At 54.6% G+C, this 17,560-nt stretch overlaps 4 protein-coding genes across 14 annotated transcripts in view; 2 read left to right on the forward strand and 2 right to left on the reverse strand.

The window, feature by feature from the left end:
• NUDT1 (nudix hydrolase 1) overlaps positions 1-17,560 on the forward strand; it is a 1,171,653-nt gene that overhangs the window by 946,114 nt on the left and 207,979 nt on the right. The gene's annotated exons all lie outside the window — the stretch shown is intronic.
• PSMG3 (proteasome assembly chaperone 3) overlaps positions 1-17,560 on the reverse strand; it is a 585,180-nt gene that overhangs the window by 488,868 nt on the left and 78,752 nt on the right. The window lies entirely within an intron of this gene.
• Positions 1-17,560, reverse strand: part of MAD1L1 (mitotic arrest deficient 1 like 1) — a 423,851-nt gene that overhangs the window by 221,612 nt on the left and 184,679 nt on the right. The window contains exon 1 of one of the 9 annotated variants that reach the window (XM_050784240.1): positions 3,606-3,704. The exons of 6 other annotated variants lie outside the window; for them this stretch is intronic. The gene's annotated coding sequence lies outside the window, so the exon portion shown is untranslated. 2 more of the 9 variants (XM_050784239.1, XM_050784241.1) reach the window with 2 other exon arrangements.
• Positions 1-17,560, forward strand: part of CHST12 (carbohydrate sulfotransferase 12) — a 515,718-nt gene that overhangs the window by 47,483 nt on the left and 450,675 nt on the right. The gene's annotated exons all lie outside the window — the stretch shown is intronic.

Here is a 17,560-nt window from a genome sequence, read left to right on the forward strand (position 1 = left end):
CCCACCCAGGGTCAGGACAGCTCCTAGCAAGTAGTGAGGGGGGTGGCCCCGCCCTGCTCTCCCGGAACTCAGCCTGGCAAGGCAGGCAGATGTGAGCATTGTAAAAACAGGCGAGGCTGGGCAGGGCACTCAGGGAGCGCCACACCAGGAAGGAAGACTCCGCACAGAGGGAGAGTATGCATGGGGCAGGGGGGCAAGGCGCCTCCGCAGAAAGACACGGAGCAGGCACCGGCTGAGAAGACGCCCCCCGCCCACTGTATCACACGTCTGCTGCCTTCTCGGGGTACAGCAGCGTGGGCTGAGGACGCCTGGCTGACACGGCCGCTGACTGGACGCGATACAGACACAGAACTCCGAGAGCTCACGCTCCCAGCTCAGCACCTCACTCATACACTCGCCAGCCAGGCACCACGTGCCAGGCCCTGTGCTGGCCAGGAGGTGGGCCCTTCAATCACGCCATTCTCACAGAGGCAGCCTGGGTGCCAGAGGTGTGAGTAACGCGCCCCGCGGTATAGAGCGCGTAGGTGTGGACCCAATTTGAACCAGCCCAGAAGACCCGGTCACCCCTGCCCTCGCCTGCTTCACTGCACTAGAACTAAAGGAAACCAGATGGATACTCCACGGAGCAAGGCCCTGAAAGGCTGTGGGCACCGAAGCAGTGGAAGGAATGACAAAGAAAGACCAGCATGCTTCGCCACACCGACACCTCCGCGGGTCCCAAAACGCCACTTAAAAACACAAAAGGTAGAAGACAAACTGGGGAAAACGTGCCACAAATACATGAAAACCTTTTACAAATCAATAGGAAAATCATTAACACAGTAATAGAAAACCGGGAAAAATCAACAATCGACAGAAGAAAGGTAACTGACAAACACGAAATTCATTAAGACCCGTTCCTCACCTGGAGTGGCAAGAAGTACAATGCTAACACCCAGCATGAGTGAGGCCGTGAGGGCTGCACGCCACGCCTGCTGGGACAGCAGCCATGGGCGCTTCTGGAAAATGAGTCGGCAACACCGGCCAAGGGTCCTGAACGTGTTCACACCCTTCCACTCAGTAACACTTGCCTAAGAAGTAATCAGACTGTGGTGGCTCACACCTGCAATCCCAGCCCTGTGGGAGGCTGAGGCGGGAGAACCACCTGAGACCAGGAAGTAGAGAGCGGCCTGGGCAACATAGTGAGACCCCGTCTCTAAAAAAAAAAATTTTTTTTAATTAGCCAGGTGTGGTGGTGTGCACCTATAGTCCCAGCTACTGGGGAGGCTCAGGCAGGAGGATATATTGAGCCCAGGAGTTCAAGACTGCAGTGAGCCAAGATGGCGCCACCACACTCCAGCCTGGGCGACAGGGCAAGACCCTGTGTCTAAACAGTAAATGAATTAGATATGTGGAAAGAGCTGAGTCCAAGGATGTTACACATATTAGCAATAATAATGAAAAAATTAAAATCAAAGCTAAATTTCCAATAAAGAGTTTACTTTTTTTTTTTGGAGACAGAGTCTCACTCTGTCACCCAGGCTGGAGTGCAATGGCGCGATCTCAGCTCACAGCAACCTCTGCCTCCCGGGTTCAAGCGATCCTCCTGCCTCAGCCTCCTGAGCAGGTGGGATTACAGGCACATGCCACCATGCCTGGCTAATCTTTTGTATTTTAGTAGAGACGGGGCTTCACCGTGTTGCCCAGGCTGATCCGAACCCCTGAGCTCAGGCAATCTGCCCTCCTCGGCCTCCCGAAGTGCTAGGATTACAGGCGTGAGCCACCGTGCCCGGCCAAGAGTTTACTTTTGGTATGTCCATACAAAGAAACATTGTACAGCCAAAAAAGATTTTATTTTCAAGGAATGTTTAATGGCACAGGCACTGGCTGCAATAAAATGTGACAAGTGCAGGAAGCACACAGGGCTGCCAGCTCTGCCACAGCAGTCCCCACACTCGGCTGCCCCCACCGCATCTGAACATGGGGGTGTCCGTGAGTGCTTACTGGTTGGCTGATAGACCGGCTGAGTGAATGAACACGGAAGGAAAGGAGAGAAGGGAGACGTGGAGATGAAATGCACACCATGTTCTTGGTGCTACCTCTGGGTGCAAGGGTCAAGGTCTTTTTCAATGGCCTCTTTATACTTTTTGATCAGTTCCCAAACTCTGCACACGTCCAGTGCTATAGTCAAACAGGGCTGCGTGTTTTAAGAGTCCAGTGGTCACAGAACGCACACCTATCTACTCCGCAGACCCAACCCGAGGCCCAGCAGCACAGGGGACGACAAGTCCACACTGGGGCTGGCCCCACGGAGACCGGAGCTCAGGGAGGGACACAAACTACACAGGCAAGCCAACAACAGATGCCTGATTTCTGAGTAAAGAAATGCCAGACACGATGTGGGAGAAAACAAGAAACCAGGCAGCCCAGAGGGGCCACATGACCCCACAGACAACCCCAGGGACACGCAGACCACACACAGCCCAAGGACATGCTGAGAAATGCGAGCCGGAGTCCTGGCTCCCAGGCGTGAGCGTGGGAGTGCCGACAAGTCGGGACAGGGGAGGAGGACGCGTTCCTGCACCACCTCCCAGCAGGGAACCAGAGCTCCAGCCCGAACCCCTTACGGTTGGCTCAGAGTCCTCTCGGGATGACGTGCCTAGTGTGAGGAGGGCAATCCATCCAGTTGGGAGTTTGGGCTCTTCTTACACACAAAGGCCAATATATCAAAATTAAATTCCACGGAAGCCCAGGCTGTCACTGGAGAGCATTGCCCACAGCTCCACGCACTGGTAAATCTAAGGCCTGAATCCGCTGCGGGTCCTCTTTTAAACAGAAGACAGGAGGAAGAGCTCACCCCTAAAGACAACCCAGCAACGTGCCCGTCCCACCTCCCCAAGGCCAGGGCTCCTGATGGGAGGTGCTGTGAGGACTCAACAGCCCCGGCAGAACAGAGAGCCCGAGGAGGTGTCGCAAATGACACTGGAGACCTAGAATCCTAAGAACTAGGCTGTCTACACATGGAGACCAACCAGGTGGGAGGTGCTCAGCAGGATCCCACCAAAGCCACGCACACCCACCCACACGCACGAGCCACGCTCCGCCTCCCGAAAGCTCCTCCCACGGCTCCTCCGGCAGCACGAGCTTCCGCACACCCAACCACGCGCACAAGCGGCGTTTCAGCTGCCATACGCTTCTCCCACAGCTCCCCCACAGCATGAGCTTCCGCGCACCCACCCACGTGCACAAGACGTGCTCTACCTGCCGAACCCCACAGCTCCGCCCACGGCACAAGCTTCCGCGCACCCACGCACGCGCAGGAGCCGTGCTCCACCTGCCGCACGCTCCCACTACAGCTCCCCCCACAGCACGAGCTTCCGCGCACCCACCCACGCGCAGGAGCCGTGCTCCACCTGCCGCACGCTCCTCCCACAGCTCCTCCCGCAGTACAAGCTTCCCCGCACCCACCCACGCGCAGGAGCTGTGCTCTACCTGCCGCACGCTTCCCCCACAGCTCCGCCCACAGCACGAGCTTCCCCGCACCCACCCACGCGCAGGACCTGTGGTCTACCTGCCGCACGCTTCCCCCACAGCTCCGCCCACAGCACGAGCTTCCGCGCACCCACCCACGCGCAGGAGCCGTGCTCCACCTGCCGCACGCTCCTCCCACAGCTCCTTCCGCAGCACGAGCTTCCCCGCACCCACCAAGGTGTCCAGCCATGCACCAAACGTGGATCAGGCCCGGGTACACATTAGATCTCACCAGCTCCAGTGCCTTCTGCCAGGCGGAAATTGCGGCTCCTTCTTTGTTTTCTTAATAGACTCTCTTTTTTTTTTAGAACGAGTTTACATTTAGAAGAACGGAGAAGATGGTAGAGCCTTTCCACATACTCCACACCCAGGTGCCCCACTGTTAACATCTTACACTAGTACGGTGTGCTGGCCACCATGAGGAGCCAGCATGGACCCAGGCGCGCCTTGCTCTCCTGGACTACACAGATACTGTGCTGCTTACAAATGGAAGGTTTGTGGCCGTCCTGCCTTGGGCGTGACCGTCGGCGCCATGTTCCCAACAGCATGTACTCCCTTCACAGCTCTGTCACATTTGGTCATCCTCACGGCATTTCAGACATTTTTTTTTTTTTGAGACGGAGTCTCGCTGTGTCTCCCAGGCTGGAGTGCAGTGGCGTGATCTTGGCTCACTGCAAGCTCCGCCTCCCAGGTTCACGCCATTCTCCCGCCTCAGCCTCCCAAGTAGCTGGGACTACAGGCGCCCGCCACCACGCCCGGCTAGTTTTTTGTATTTTTAGTAGAGATGGGGTTTCACCATGTTAGCCAGGATTGTCTCGATCTCCTGACCTCGTGATCCACCCGCCTCGGCCTCCCAAAGTGCTGGGATTACACGCTTGAGCCACCGCGCCCGGCCGGGTTCAGACATTTTATCACTGTTATATCTGTTGTGGTCTGCAATGGGTGATCTCCGATGTTACTGTCATTGATTCTGGGGCGCCATGTCCTCACAGTATTTCTGACATTTTATCACTACTATGTCTGTTGTGGTCTGCAGTGGGTGATCTCCGATCTTACTATTGTCATTGATTCTGGGGAGCCACGTCCTCACAGTATTTATGACATTTTTTCACTGTTGTATCTGTTGTGGTGATCTGTGATCGGTGATCTCAAATGTTCCTATTGTCATTGTTTCTAGGGTGCCACAAACTATGCTCCTAAGACGGCAAGCTTAACTGACCAACGTTGCGTGTGTCTGGCTGCTTCACTGACGGGCCATCTCTCTCCCTCCCTCTCCTTGGGCCTCTCTATTCCCTGAGATACAACAATATTAAAATCAGGCCAGTTAATAATCCTACAAGAGCCTCTAAGCATTCAAGAGAAAGGAAGAGTCACACATCTCTCCTTTAAACCAAAAGCTAGAAAGGATTAAGCTTCGTGAGGAAGGTGTGCCAAAAGCAAAGATAAACCGAAAGCCAGGCCTCTCGTGCCAAACAGCTAGCCAAGTTGTGAATGCAAAGGCAAGGTTCTCAGAGGAAATTGAAAGCGCTGCTCCACTGAACACACCCACGATAAGAAAGTAAAACTGTCTTATTGCTGATATGGAGAAAGTCTGAGTGGTCTGGATAGATCAAACCAGCCCCAACATTCCCTTACGCCAGAGCAAGTTCTATGAGGCTGAGACAGGTGGGGAAGCCGCAGAATCCAAGCCTGAAGCTAGCAGAGGTGGGTTCGTGAGGTTTACGTTAAGAGGCCGTCCCCATCACATGAAAGTGCAAGGTGAGGCCGGGCGCGGTGGCTCAAGCCTGTAATCCCAGCACTTTGGGAGGCCGAGACGGGTGGATCACGAGGTCAGGAGATCGAGACCATCCTGGCTAACACCGTGAAACCCCGTCTCTACTAAAAATACAAAAAAAAACTAGCTGGGCGAGGTGGCGGGCGCCTGTAGTCCCAGCTACTCCGGAGGCTGAGGCAGGATAATGGCGTGAACCCGGGAGGCGGAGCTTGCAGTGAGCTGAGATCCGGCCACTGCACTCCAGCCCGGGCTACAGAGCAAGACTCCGTCTCAAAAAAAAAAAAAAAAAAAAAAAAAAAGAAAGTGCAAGGTGAAGCCGCAAGTGCTGACGGAGAAGCTGCAGCAAGTTCTCCAGAAGCTCTAGCTAAGAGCACCAGTGAAGGCGGCCACACAACACCAGATGTGCAGTGCACATAAAACAGCCTTCTGCTGGAAGGTGCCGTCCAGGACTTTTACAGTTACAGAGGAGAAGTCGATCCCTGCCTTCAAAGTTTCAGAGGACAAACTGACCCTCCTGTTAGGAGATAATGAAGCTGATGACTTTTTTTTTTTGAGACACAGTCTCACTTATTCTGTCACCCAGGCTGGAGTACAGCGGCACAACCTCGGCTCACTGCAACCTCCACTTCCTGGGTTCAAGCAATTCTCCTGCCTCAGCCTCCCAAGTAGCCGGGATTACAAGCGGGCGCCACCACGCCTCACTAATTTCTTGTATTTTTAGTAGAGACAGGGTTTCACCATGCTGGCCAGGATGGTCTCGAACTCCTGACCTCAAGTAATCTGCCCGCCTCGACCTCTCAAAGTGCTGGGATTACAGGTGTCAGCTACTGCGCCTGATCTAAGCTTTTTATTTTGATCCAATTACAGATTCACATGGAGCTATAAAAAATAACACAGAGATCACAAGTAGCATTCATCCAGTTCTTCCCAACAGTAACATCTTGCAAAACTACAGCACAGTATCACAACCCGTATGCTGACAATGATATAGTAAGATACAGAACATTTTTATCACCACAAAAATCCCTCAGGTTGTCCATTCACAGCCATGATTCCTCCTGTGCGTCTCCGTTAACTCACGGCGGCCATCCACAGGCTTTCCATAACTTCAACCTTTTAATGACATCATACAAATGGGATCACGCAGCACACAACCTTTAGGGACTGGGCTCTTCGCTCCACTAAACTCCTGGAGATCTAGTCAAGTTATGTTTATCCACGGTTAATTCCTTCTTAGCCTGAGTAATATTCTGTGTGACGGAGGCATTAGTGTTGTTTAACCATTCACCACCGAAGGACATCAGAATTCTTTCCAGTTCTTGGCCATTACGCAAAAGCTGCTAGGAAGAGTCCTCTGTCGGTTTTTTTCCGAACCTCGGTTTTATTTCACTGCAATCAACACCCAGGAATGCGACTGCTGGTCATATGGGAGCTGCAGTGCAGTTTTTAAGAAACCCTGGAGCTGGCTTCAGAGTGGCTGCACCCTGGCACTCCCCCGTCAGCAAGGCACCAGAGATGGAGTTTCTCTACATACTGGCTGGCATTTGATGGTGTCCGATTTTAAACTCTGACAGGTGTGCAGTGATGCCTCATTGTGGTTTTAACTTGTATTTCCCTAATGATTAATGATGTTGAACACCTTTTCACGGGTTTAACTGCCGTCTGTATATGTTCTTTGGTAAAAATGTCTGTCTATATCTTTTGCTCATTTGCTAATTAGGTGTGTCTGTTTTGTTTTTCTACTATTGAGTTTTGGGAAGGTTTTTATCTATTACAGATAACAAATCGTCTTTGTCAGATATGAAGCTTGCAAATATTTCCTCTCAATCTCTACCTTGTCTTTTCATCTCTTCACAGGGTCTTTCTCTGGGGCAAATTTTTTAATTTTGATGGAGTCCAACTTCAGTTGACCCAAGCAGAAGGAACGAAATAATAAAGGTTAGAGCAAAAATAAGTGAAATAAAGAACACAGAAACAATGAAAGAAATCGGTCAAGCCTAAAGTTGGTTCTGTGAGAAGAGCAACAGAATTGACGCAAACTTTTAGCTGGGCCAACCAAGGTAAAAAGAATGAGGGTGCAGATCACTGCAATCGGGAGTGAGAGAGTCATCACAGCTGACCTTACAGAAATAAAGACTGTAAAGGAATGCTATGAACAGCTGCATGCCAAAAATTAGTAACGGAGGTGAAATGAACAAACTCCTAAGAAGACAAAAGCTACCAAAACTGACTCAAGAAAAACACAGACAATCGGAGTAGACCCACAGAACAACGAAGAGACCGGATTAGTCACAAAGACGCTGCCTGCTGCCTCGGCGGCTCCGTCTCAGCTCCTCCAGACCCTCCCAGATCCCCACGACTGGAATGCTGGATCTCGTGCTGTGGCCTCACCAGCGCCGGGGACTTTATTCCTTTTACTCCATCGTATTCCCAGGTCCCACAGGCGCTGGGGACTTTGCTTATTTTATTCTATCATATTCTCTCTGTTGTTGAGAATGGGCAGTTCCTATCGGTCCATCTCTGAGTTCACGAACGCACTCCTCTGTCACCTCCATTCTGCTGCTGACCTAATCCATTAACTTTTTCTTTCCATTATTGCCAGGCCGTGACTATACTTTCTGTCTTCCCAGCTGCCGCTTCCCTAGTCCTTTGCTGGGGAGTGTCGGCATTTTGGGGATGTGCTTCCTTAGCTCCAAGTCTGGGATAGAAGAGGCAGACGAGGAAACCTGGGCAGCTCCCCGCCACGCTGTTCTGAGGCCCAAGGCCTGGCTTCCACCCCACAGAGGCTCGCTGTGCTCATTCCATAGATAATGTCCGGGGCTCTTCGTTATACCTAACAGAAGGATCAAAGAAAATGCGTCAACTCTATCTTCCTGCAAACAGAGGTGCTGGCTGCTCTTTGGCATCGCTCATTCAGCCAATGCTGATTTGGAACGTCCTATGTGCCGTGTGCTGTCATAGGGGCTGCCCTGAGACGCTTAGCTTCACAATCACGTGTGTCTCGCACTGTCGGCTGCTGAGAACCACAGAAGAGCTCTCAGCACACGGGGGCTCCATCCGACCCCCGCACTGAGACACCACCCGCCACAGCAGGACTTCCTGAAGCCTGAGCTAAAGCATCCCGAGTTCCTGTCGGAAAAAGCTCAGGGCTGTCAGGAGGATTTGCCCTTGGTTCTACCACACCTGACAACAGGCGCCTGCCCTGCCTCCCCTTCCTAGCGCAATTACTTGGGAAAATCCGAGGTGACAATTGTGAATCCTTCCTCGGTCCCTTGGAGACACACATGCCCGCACCTCCTACAGCTCCGGGATGTCCTTCTCAAGGACCGAGAGCCACCCCTTTCGAACGTCATCATCAGGAAGACAGGCCAGTCTCCCAGTCTGGGGCTGGGGAGGGGGAGCAGGAGCCTGTCCCTGCCAGCCCTGACCTGCCAGCTCGTAGCAGAGTCGGCTCATCACATTCAAGCTACCCAACCCTCTTGCTGCTTTCTGTAATTTTTCACTTCCCTGACTCCACTTGGGCACCTGCTCCCCACACTCCTTTTAAAATGCCTGGTCACATCTGCACAAACCTGAAAGGAGCTCAGCTCTGTCCCCTGCTGTCAGCAGCAACTGAATAAAGTCTGTCTTCTCCACTTTAACTTACATCCAGCTGCGTACACCTTTGACATGGGTCACAACTGACACTCAACATGAGCTGAATTCAACCAGATGAAGAAGAGCTTTGAAGGCATACCATCAAATGACAGGTCACTAAACCCTCTCTTTGCCCGAGGAGAGCAGGAAACTCCACAAGACAGTCTCACTTCCACCCTGCAAAAACGTCAACTCTCACCACGGTAGCCCACAGTGGGGGAGGGATACTGAACACAGAACTCACTCCGGTACCTGCTTTGGCCTGACCACGCTGCACCCAGCTCCCTGCAGCACCTCCTGCTCTGTTCTGGAGAGGCGAGCAGAGCCCGCGTCCTACCCAGCCAAGGCCAGAGAGAACTAGCTCCCCGGGAAAGCAGCAAGGGACCATCCAAGAAAGACTCAGACAGACATGCACAGACACATATGCACAACGCACACAGGCACAAATGCACGCACACACATGTACACAGACACATATATGCACATGCACACACACGGACACAGACACACATGCACACAGATGCACGCACACATGTACACAGACACATATGCACACACAGACGGACACAGGCACACACACACAGATGCACGCACACACATGTACACAGACACGCACATGCACACACGGGCACACAGATACACATGCACACAGATACACACAGGCACACAGATGCACACACACGCACACAGACACACACACACACATGCACACAGACGGACACAGGCACACACACACACAGATGCACACACAAACGTACACAGACACACACACACATGCACACAGACGGACACAGGCACACACACACAGATGCACACACAAACGTACACAGACGCACATGCACACACAGAGACACAGACAGGCACAGAGACACGCACAGACACATGCAGACAGGCACAAGGGCACGCACATGGATGCACATGGCATACCTGACTACCACCTACCTTTTCACACTCCAGCCACCCCCAAACCCTGGGTTTTAGACTTTGCAGCTAAAATACATCCAATGATGGTATCAATGTTCATTCGTTCATTTCTTCATTCAGCAAATACTTGGTGATATGGTTTGGATGTTTGTTTCCTCCAAATCTCGGTTGAAATGTTTCCCAAAGATGGAGGTGGGGCCTTGTGGGAGGTGTTGGATTATGAGGGCGGATCCCTCACAAATGGCCCAGGGCCCTCCCCTGGGTGAGGAGTGTTGTTGAAAAGAGTCTGGAACCTCCAGCGTCTCGCTTGCTCCTGCTCTGGCCATGTGACCTGCCTGCTCCTCCTCCTCCTTCTGCCATGATCAGAAGCTTCCTGGTGCCTCAGCAGAAGCAGATGCCAGCGCTATGCTTCCTGTACAGTCTGCAGAATGACCCAGCCTCAGGTATTCCTTTATAGAGACACAAGAACGGACTAACACACCCGAGGAGCCTTCACACACGCACACGTCCACGTCCACATCAAGGCAGTGCTGCTGAGGGCCAGAGGACGCTGCCACCAGCTGACTCCATGAAACTGAAAGTCACCTTCCTTAAGGAGGACGGGCTTCCGGAAAACACAGCCCTGCACTTAGAAACTTCAGACCCTGCTCTCCAGTCTCTCTATTTATAAAATTGCTTATGTGAAGATATTTCCACACGTAATGCGTTCCATTACGCAGGGTAAGGTGGGGCCTGAATGGAGAACATTCCAGTCAGCCACATAGACACTTCAGGAAATGCAAGAAAACGACCCTGCCGCTGACTTTCGAACGTGTCTGCGTCCACGGCCCTGTCCCATCGGAGGGCGCAGGGTAAATACACAACCCTGTGTTCCTCTCCTTCTCCCGTGGTTCCCTCCTGACAGTGCGGTGTGGCAGACACCCCTCATCCTTGGTGGCACGGCAGCATTCGCATGTAAATAGCTGGCAGACACAAGGACATGAAAGCAAGGAAGAGCTCTTTAATTAACTTTAATCCTCCGAAAATCCATGCTGCAATCTGTTCTGACAGTCCCGCACTCCTCAGGAGGCCCTCGGCACGACCTGGCACGTCCTGCGGGCTGGAGGTGGCCGGAATGGGCAGGCTTGGGAACGTGATGCTCGGGTATCTTGCCTACAAGGACACTGGGTCATGACTGTTCTCTGGAGGCTACAGGTGCCCTGCAGAGTGGAGGCACGGGGAGAGCTTGGCAGGGCTGGGGGTCCAGACTGGTTGAGCACCTGTTTCCCACCACAAACAGCCCTGCGGAGTGCTAGCCTTTTTCTCAAGGGTGGGGGCAGCACCGCTCCATGCCTCTTGCCAAGCCCCAGGGAGCCCTGAGGCAGGGGCTTCTGCCCGTTCTCTGCTCCCAACACCCTGCACTGCCCAACATAGACATAGGCTGGGCCCAGGGCTGCTGAACAAGGCCAGGGAGGGCCGGGCTGCCGAGCCTGCCCCGGAACGTGGCAGACCACACTGTGTAGGAACAGGGTGTGGGTGGCAGCCGCGGGCTTGGGCATGACTCAAGCAAAGCTGGGTGCCTGTCACGTCAAGAGAGCACACGCACTGGACGGCGGCAGGGCCCCTAAGACGGTCATGGGCAATGATCCAGCAACCACAGCAAAGGCCTGAGAGAGAGAGGAGGAGAGGAGGAGAGACAGCAGCATGGCAGAACGAGCTGCCCAGAGCTGGTGGTCACAACGGACCGCAGGAAGGGGAGCAGCCGCGGTCTGGAATAATAAAAATCATTCACAGCGAATGCTCACAGGACAGAGGCAGCTACTGCAAGCCGTGGTCCAAGGGTCACTCCTGCTCATTCCTCCCAACCTGTTCAGTCCACCAACAACTCTGTGAGGACGCGCCGGGACAATCCCCGCTATCTCCAGCAACGGAACTGAGACACCGATGAAAGACCTCGGCCGGGTTCCACACAGCCAGCACCTGGGACCGGGATTTGAACTCACGCACTCAGGCTCCTGAGAGGACGCTCCTGCCACAAAGCATCTCAGGTGAGAGAGGCCAAAGAGAAGCCACCTGGCGCACGTGGAAGGAGGTGGGGATGCCGTGAACGCACTAGGAATAGTGCTTTAGAAACAGCAGCAGTAACTATCCCAGAGGAGCCTGCAGCATGTGTGAGATAACATGATTTCCCAAATGGTTCAGCAGCGCACAGAACCAGCACAGGGGTGCGGCCGGGAGGTCTCGGTCCTGAGTACACATGAAGCCCCCAGGCAATTGACCACACAAGCCTCTCCACTGCTCCAGCCTCGGTTTCTCTTCCTGTACAGCGAGGGCGACTCCGCACAGCCCACATGTTTCCCGCTCAGCTTTGTGGGATTCAGTGAGGATGAAAAGAACTGGAACTGTGGTCCCAGCTCAATGAGAGAGACCCCAAGAAATGGAGACCATCAGCATGGCGTAGTCCCCCAGGGCACGGACATCCTCTCAGGAGATCCTCTGCCAGTGGTGTAGACAGGGGAGCCCAGGAGAGGCAATGGCATGAACAAGAATTAATCCCCGGGCCAGGCCTGTCACCTCCCCACTCTGATGAGCAGCAGCGACCATTCTCCTCACTTCACAGAAGCAGCAGAGGCACCAAGGGGAGCCACGCGCCAAAGCCACACAGCTGCAGAGGCACGATCTGAGTCCGGGTGCCCTGACGGCAAGCCCCAGCCTCTGATCACCTCCCAGGGCGAAGCTATTCAGCAAGGGAGCTGCTGCCACCAGGGACCAGAAAGGATATGAAAGGCTTGGGCCTCCTACCCGTCCTCCACACCCTGCTCTCCACTCCAGGCCACGAGCACCAGCCTGTGTCTCTGCGGCTGTGAATCCCTGTGAGAGCCCCCGTGTCCCTGTGAGAGTCCCTGTGTCTCTGCAGCTGTGAATCCCCATGAGAGCCCCCGTGTCCCCATGTGCCTGTGAGATTCCCTGTGAGAGCCGCCGTGTCCCCATGAGAGTCCCTGTGAGAGTCCCCGTGTCCCTGTGTTCCTGTGAGATTCCCTGTGAGAGCCACCGTGTCCCCATGAGAGTCCCTGTGAGAGTCCCCGTGTCCCTGTGTTCCTGTGAGATTCCCTGTGAGAGCCGCCGTGTCCCCATGAGAGTCCCTGTGAGAGCCCCCGTGTCCCCGTGAGAGCCCCCGTGTCCCCGTGTTCCTGTGAGATTCCCTGTGAGAGCCGCCGTGTCCCCGTGAGAGTCCCTGTGAGAGCCCCCGTGTCCCTGTGAGAGCCCCCGTGTCCCTGTGAGAGTCCCTGTAAGAGCCCCCGTGTCCCTGTGAGAGCCCCCGTGTCCCCGTGAGAGGCCCTGTGTCCCCGTGAGAGGCCCCGTAAGAGCCCCCGTGTCCCCGCGAGAGCCCCTGTGTCCCCGTGAGAGGCCCCTGTGTCCCTGTGAGAGTCCCCGTGTCCCCGTGAGAGCGACTCCCAGCCTTCCGGCCGCTGGGTGCCCTCTCAGGTGCCTCTCATGGCCAGCCCAGCACTCTGTGTGTACACGGTGCCATCCCTCTCGGGAGTCCGCAGGAGCCACACCAGTCTGGCTTACACAGAAATAAATCGTGCTTCTGTAACCAGCAATATTTCTTTAACCGGAGGTTAATAAAAATCACCGATGGAGGCTAACCAATGGATCTAATTTATTTAGAGCCTTTCCTGAAGCTGTGGATAAAGCCCTTTATTAAAGCTTAGCACAGCACCTGAGGACACCCTGGAAAAGCAATAGTCGCTTAGTGGGATTCGGAGGCTGCAGAGCAAAGTGAAAAGCCTAACAGGATTCCTTGAAGCAAGGGGAGGGCAGCGGGAGACGGGAGCCAGTGTCTCCCCTGAGGAGCCCAGCCTCAGTCAGACAGCACTTCAGAGCCCGTCCCAGGCCTTCTCTGAGCCTCAGAGCACATGGTGAGCCCCAAGTAGTCGTTAAATCCAAACGTTCTGCCGCAGACCCCACATGGGGCCGAGCCACCATCCCTAGAAGACATGGCACACACCTCCTGTGCCAGGGGGTCACCACAGCCCTGCTCCTCGAAGGCCTGCCCGTGACAGAGGTGGCAGTGGAGGTCCTGTAAGGGAAGGACTTCCCGGGGAAGGCCGCCTGAGTGCTGCAGTGGACACCTTGGCTGCCTCTGCGGAGTCAAGGAGGGTCCCATGCAAGCCCCAGGCCGAGCCCTGCAATCAGTGCCTCTCCTGGGATGCAGGTGGGGGCACAGGCATCACGCCCTAGGTGCGCTGAAGCCCCATCCTTCCTGCAGTGGAAAGGCCCCTCCCTTTCCAGGCCTGCACTCACAGGTACCCTACGTCCCTGTCCTCAGCTGGAAGGCAGCGCAGGCCGATAAGATCGCCTTTCAATGTGCGCAGAAATACAAGACCCCTCTCAGCTACCAAAGGCCCCCACAACCTCAGGGCCGGCCAGCTAGCCAGGAAACCCATGCTGTTCTCCTCCTCCCAGGCCCAGAGCCTATGCCCACCCACCCCTCCCCTCCAGACAGGCTGTGGCTGGGGCACTGTCCATGAAATGATGTAGAAACACAGAAGCTCACTTAAAAATTCTAGTCTAAAAGAGTTAAAAACTGTGGAACGGGAAAGTTCAGGAACTGTACAGATTCTATTTCTGGAGACTGAACTCTGTGTGTGGCGATCGTCTCCTCAGCTGCTAAATCAGATCCAGATCAGAAGCAACACAAACCCTGCCTCACCCGCCTGCCCGACACTGAGCCGTGATGACGTCTGGAGCAGGAAAGGGGTGAGCGCTGCCGGCCTGTGCCCAAGGGGCCCACATTCAACCCAGGGCGGGAAAAGAGGCGGGTCCTTCCCAGAGTCTGTCCCCACTGAAGATTCTGGAAGCTCCTAGGTGGAGGGCTAGACCTCGCCCAGACAGGAGCCTCGGCTCAGAGGAGGAGGAGAAGCGCTCCCCGTGCCCACACGCACAATGCCCGGCCCCGTCCCAGGTGCCACCTCTGTGCCACACGCTGTGCACACAGCACCCCCTGGGCTGAGCGCAGCCACTCACAGACGACAGAGGAAACTGGAGGATCGCAATGAATGGCCACCAGCGCGCACATCCGTGCCCCAACGCCGCCTCCCGGGCTGAACTCGAAGCTGTGTACTGCGTGCCACCCTCCTGAGCAGTCTTCGGCTAAGGCCCTCCCTTCCCAAATTCTCAGGTTCTACAAGTAAATGTCTCTTCTGTGTTCACCCCAGCTCCACAGGGCTGCCAATGAGCTGACCTCAGGCAAAGCAGGCAGCGAGAATTCTGGAAAGGAACCCAGAGGCACCACTGCTCTGAGCCGCAGCTGTGCGATGAGCTGCAGAATGGACAGTCCCTGGGACGCGGCTGCAAACCCACGGGCACGAGGAAACCCGGGGGACCTGTCTGCAGACCATGCTGATGATTGCTTCCGTCTGGGAGAACCTCCCCTCCTCCCCTTGGTGTTTTATTGGGGGCAGTTTAGCTGTTTATGAGTGAAGTTAACCAAAAGAATATTAACTCCATTCCACACTCCCTGCATCTGACTGTTTTCCATTTGATGATGGATGATGTTTAATACCTCCCTGTCTGAGCACACTCTGGGTCTGTAAATACAGATTCTGCTTTATTGCTGTTTAATAACTATCACAATGGCTGGGGCTGGCCTTGTCTACTGGGCTTAATGTTCCATGAGGGTCTCATGGGAAAAGGAGCCAAACTGCATAAAAGAATCGGCGTTCCAGAAAGGCAGGCACAGATGAACACACATGTGCACACACAGCACTCACACCATCCATACATGTGCACGCACACAGAGCTCACACCACACACGTATGCACAGTCACATGCTCACATGCACACACACAGCTCATACAGCACAGACATGCACTCACACACGTGCACTCACGTGCACACAGCACACTCTGCAGACGCACACACACACACACGTGCACAGAGAGCAGACTCCGCAGACACGCGCGCACTCACGTGCACTCACGTGCGCACAGAGAACGGACTCCGCAGACACGCACGCACTCACACACGTGCACACACGTGCGCACAGAGAGCGGACTCCGCAGACACGCGCGCACTCACACACGTGCACACACGTGCGCACAGAGAGCGGACTCCGCAGACACGCGCGCACTCACACACGTGCACACACGTGCGCACAGAGAGCGGACTCCGCAGACACGCGCGCACTCACACACGTGCACACACGTGCGCACAGAGAGCGGACTCCGCAGACACGCGTGCACTCACACACGTGCACACACGTGCGCACAGAGAGCGGACTCCGCAGACACGTGCGCACTCACACACGTGCACTCTGCGCAGAGAGCGGACTCCACAGACACACGCGCACTCACACACATTCACACACGTGCGCACAGAGAGCAGACTCCGCAGATACATGCACACTCACACACGTGCACTCACGTGCACAGAGAGCGGACTCCGCAGACACGCGCACTCACACACGTGCACTCATGTGCGCAGAGAGTGGAATCCATAGACACACGCACTCACACACATGCATTCACGTGCACAGAGAGCGCACGGACTCCACAGACATGCACTCACACACGTGCACTCACGTGCACACAGCAGATTCCGCAGACACACGCGCTCACACACACATGCACTCACGTGCGCAGAGAGCGGACTCCGCAGACCACACACACGTGCACTCACGTGCACACAGAGCGGACTCCACAGACACATGCGCACTCACACACATGCACTCTGCGCACAGAGAGCAGACTCTGCAGACACATGCACACTCACGTGCACTCACCTGTGCAGAGACAGCAGACTCCACAGACACATACACTCATATGTGCAGAGAGAGCAGACTCCGCAGACACATGCACGCTCACACACGTGCACTCGTGCGCACAGAGAGCGGACTCTGCAGACACATGCGCACTCACACACGTGCACTCGTGCGCACAGAGAGCGGACTCCGCAGACACATGCGCACTCACACACGTGCACTCTGCAGAGAGCGGACTCCGCAGACACATGCACACTCACACACGTGCACTCATGTATGCATGGAGAGCAGACTGCAGACACATGCACACACACATTTGCAATCACGTGCACCCAGCTCACCAGTACAAATACATGCACACTCACGCACACATGTGCACAGTTCACAGACGTGCACACTCACATGATCACATGTGCACACAGAACTCACAGCACAACATACATGCGCACACAAGTACACACGTATGGACACACACATACACAGCACTCAACACAGATATGCACATACAGCTCCTACACAGAACTCATGCAGCACAGATACGTACACAGGAATGCTCGTGTGCACGCAGGCACACTGAGCACCAACACAGGTGTGTTCGTGAACACCCAGGTGCACACGTGTGCACACTGACGCACACGTGCACTCTCAGACACCATGCTCCAGCACCCCAGTCAGGCGGTGGGGTGGGTGTAGAGGGACTCGGGCTGGGAATTCTACCTGTTCACCTGGGCAAGCTCCTTCACTTCATCCAGCAACAAATTCCTGTCACACAAACATGGGATTTCCAAATCCAAGCTCAGAATTCTCCAAATGATTTTTAAGTGAGATTATCAGAGGTATGTCAATGAAATGAGAAGTTACTCTGATGAATGCCAGCAGTGACTGGTATACATCGAATGCCCACTCACTCCCGATCCCATGCCAGGTATTTAACATACAATTTGTTAGGAAATAAATTTGATGAATGGTAA

The sequence above is a fragment of the Macaca thibetana genome, chromosome 3 (genome assembly GCF_024542745.1).
Source record: "Macaca thibetana thibetana isolate TM-01 chromosome 3, ASM2454274v1, whole genome shotgun sequence".
In the NCBI taxonomy this organism is placed as follows: Eukaryota; Metazoa; Chordata; class Mammalia; order Primates; family Cercopithecidae; genus Macaca; species Macaca thibetana.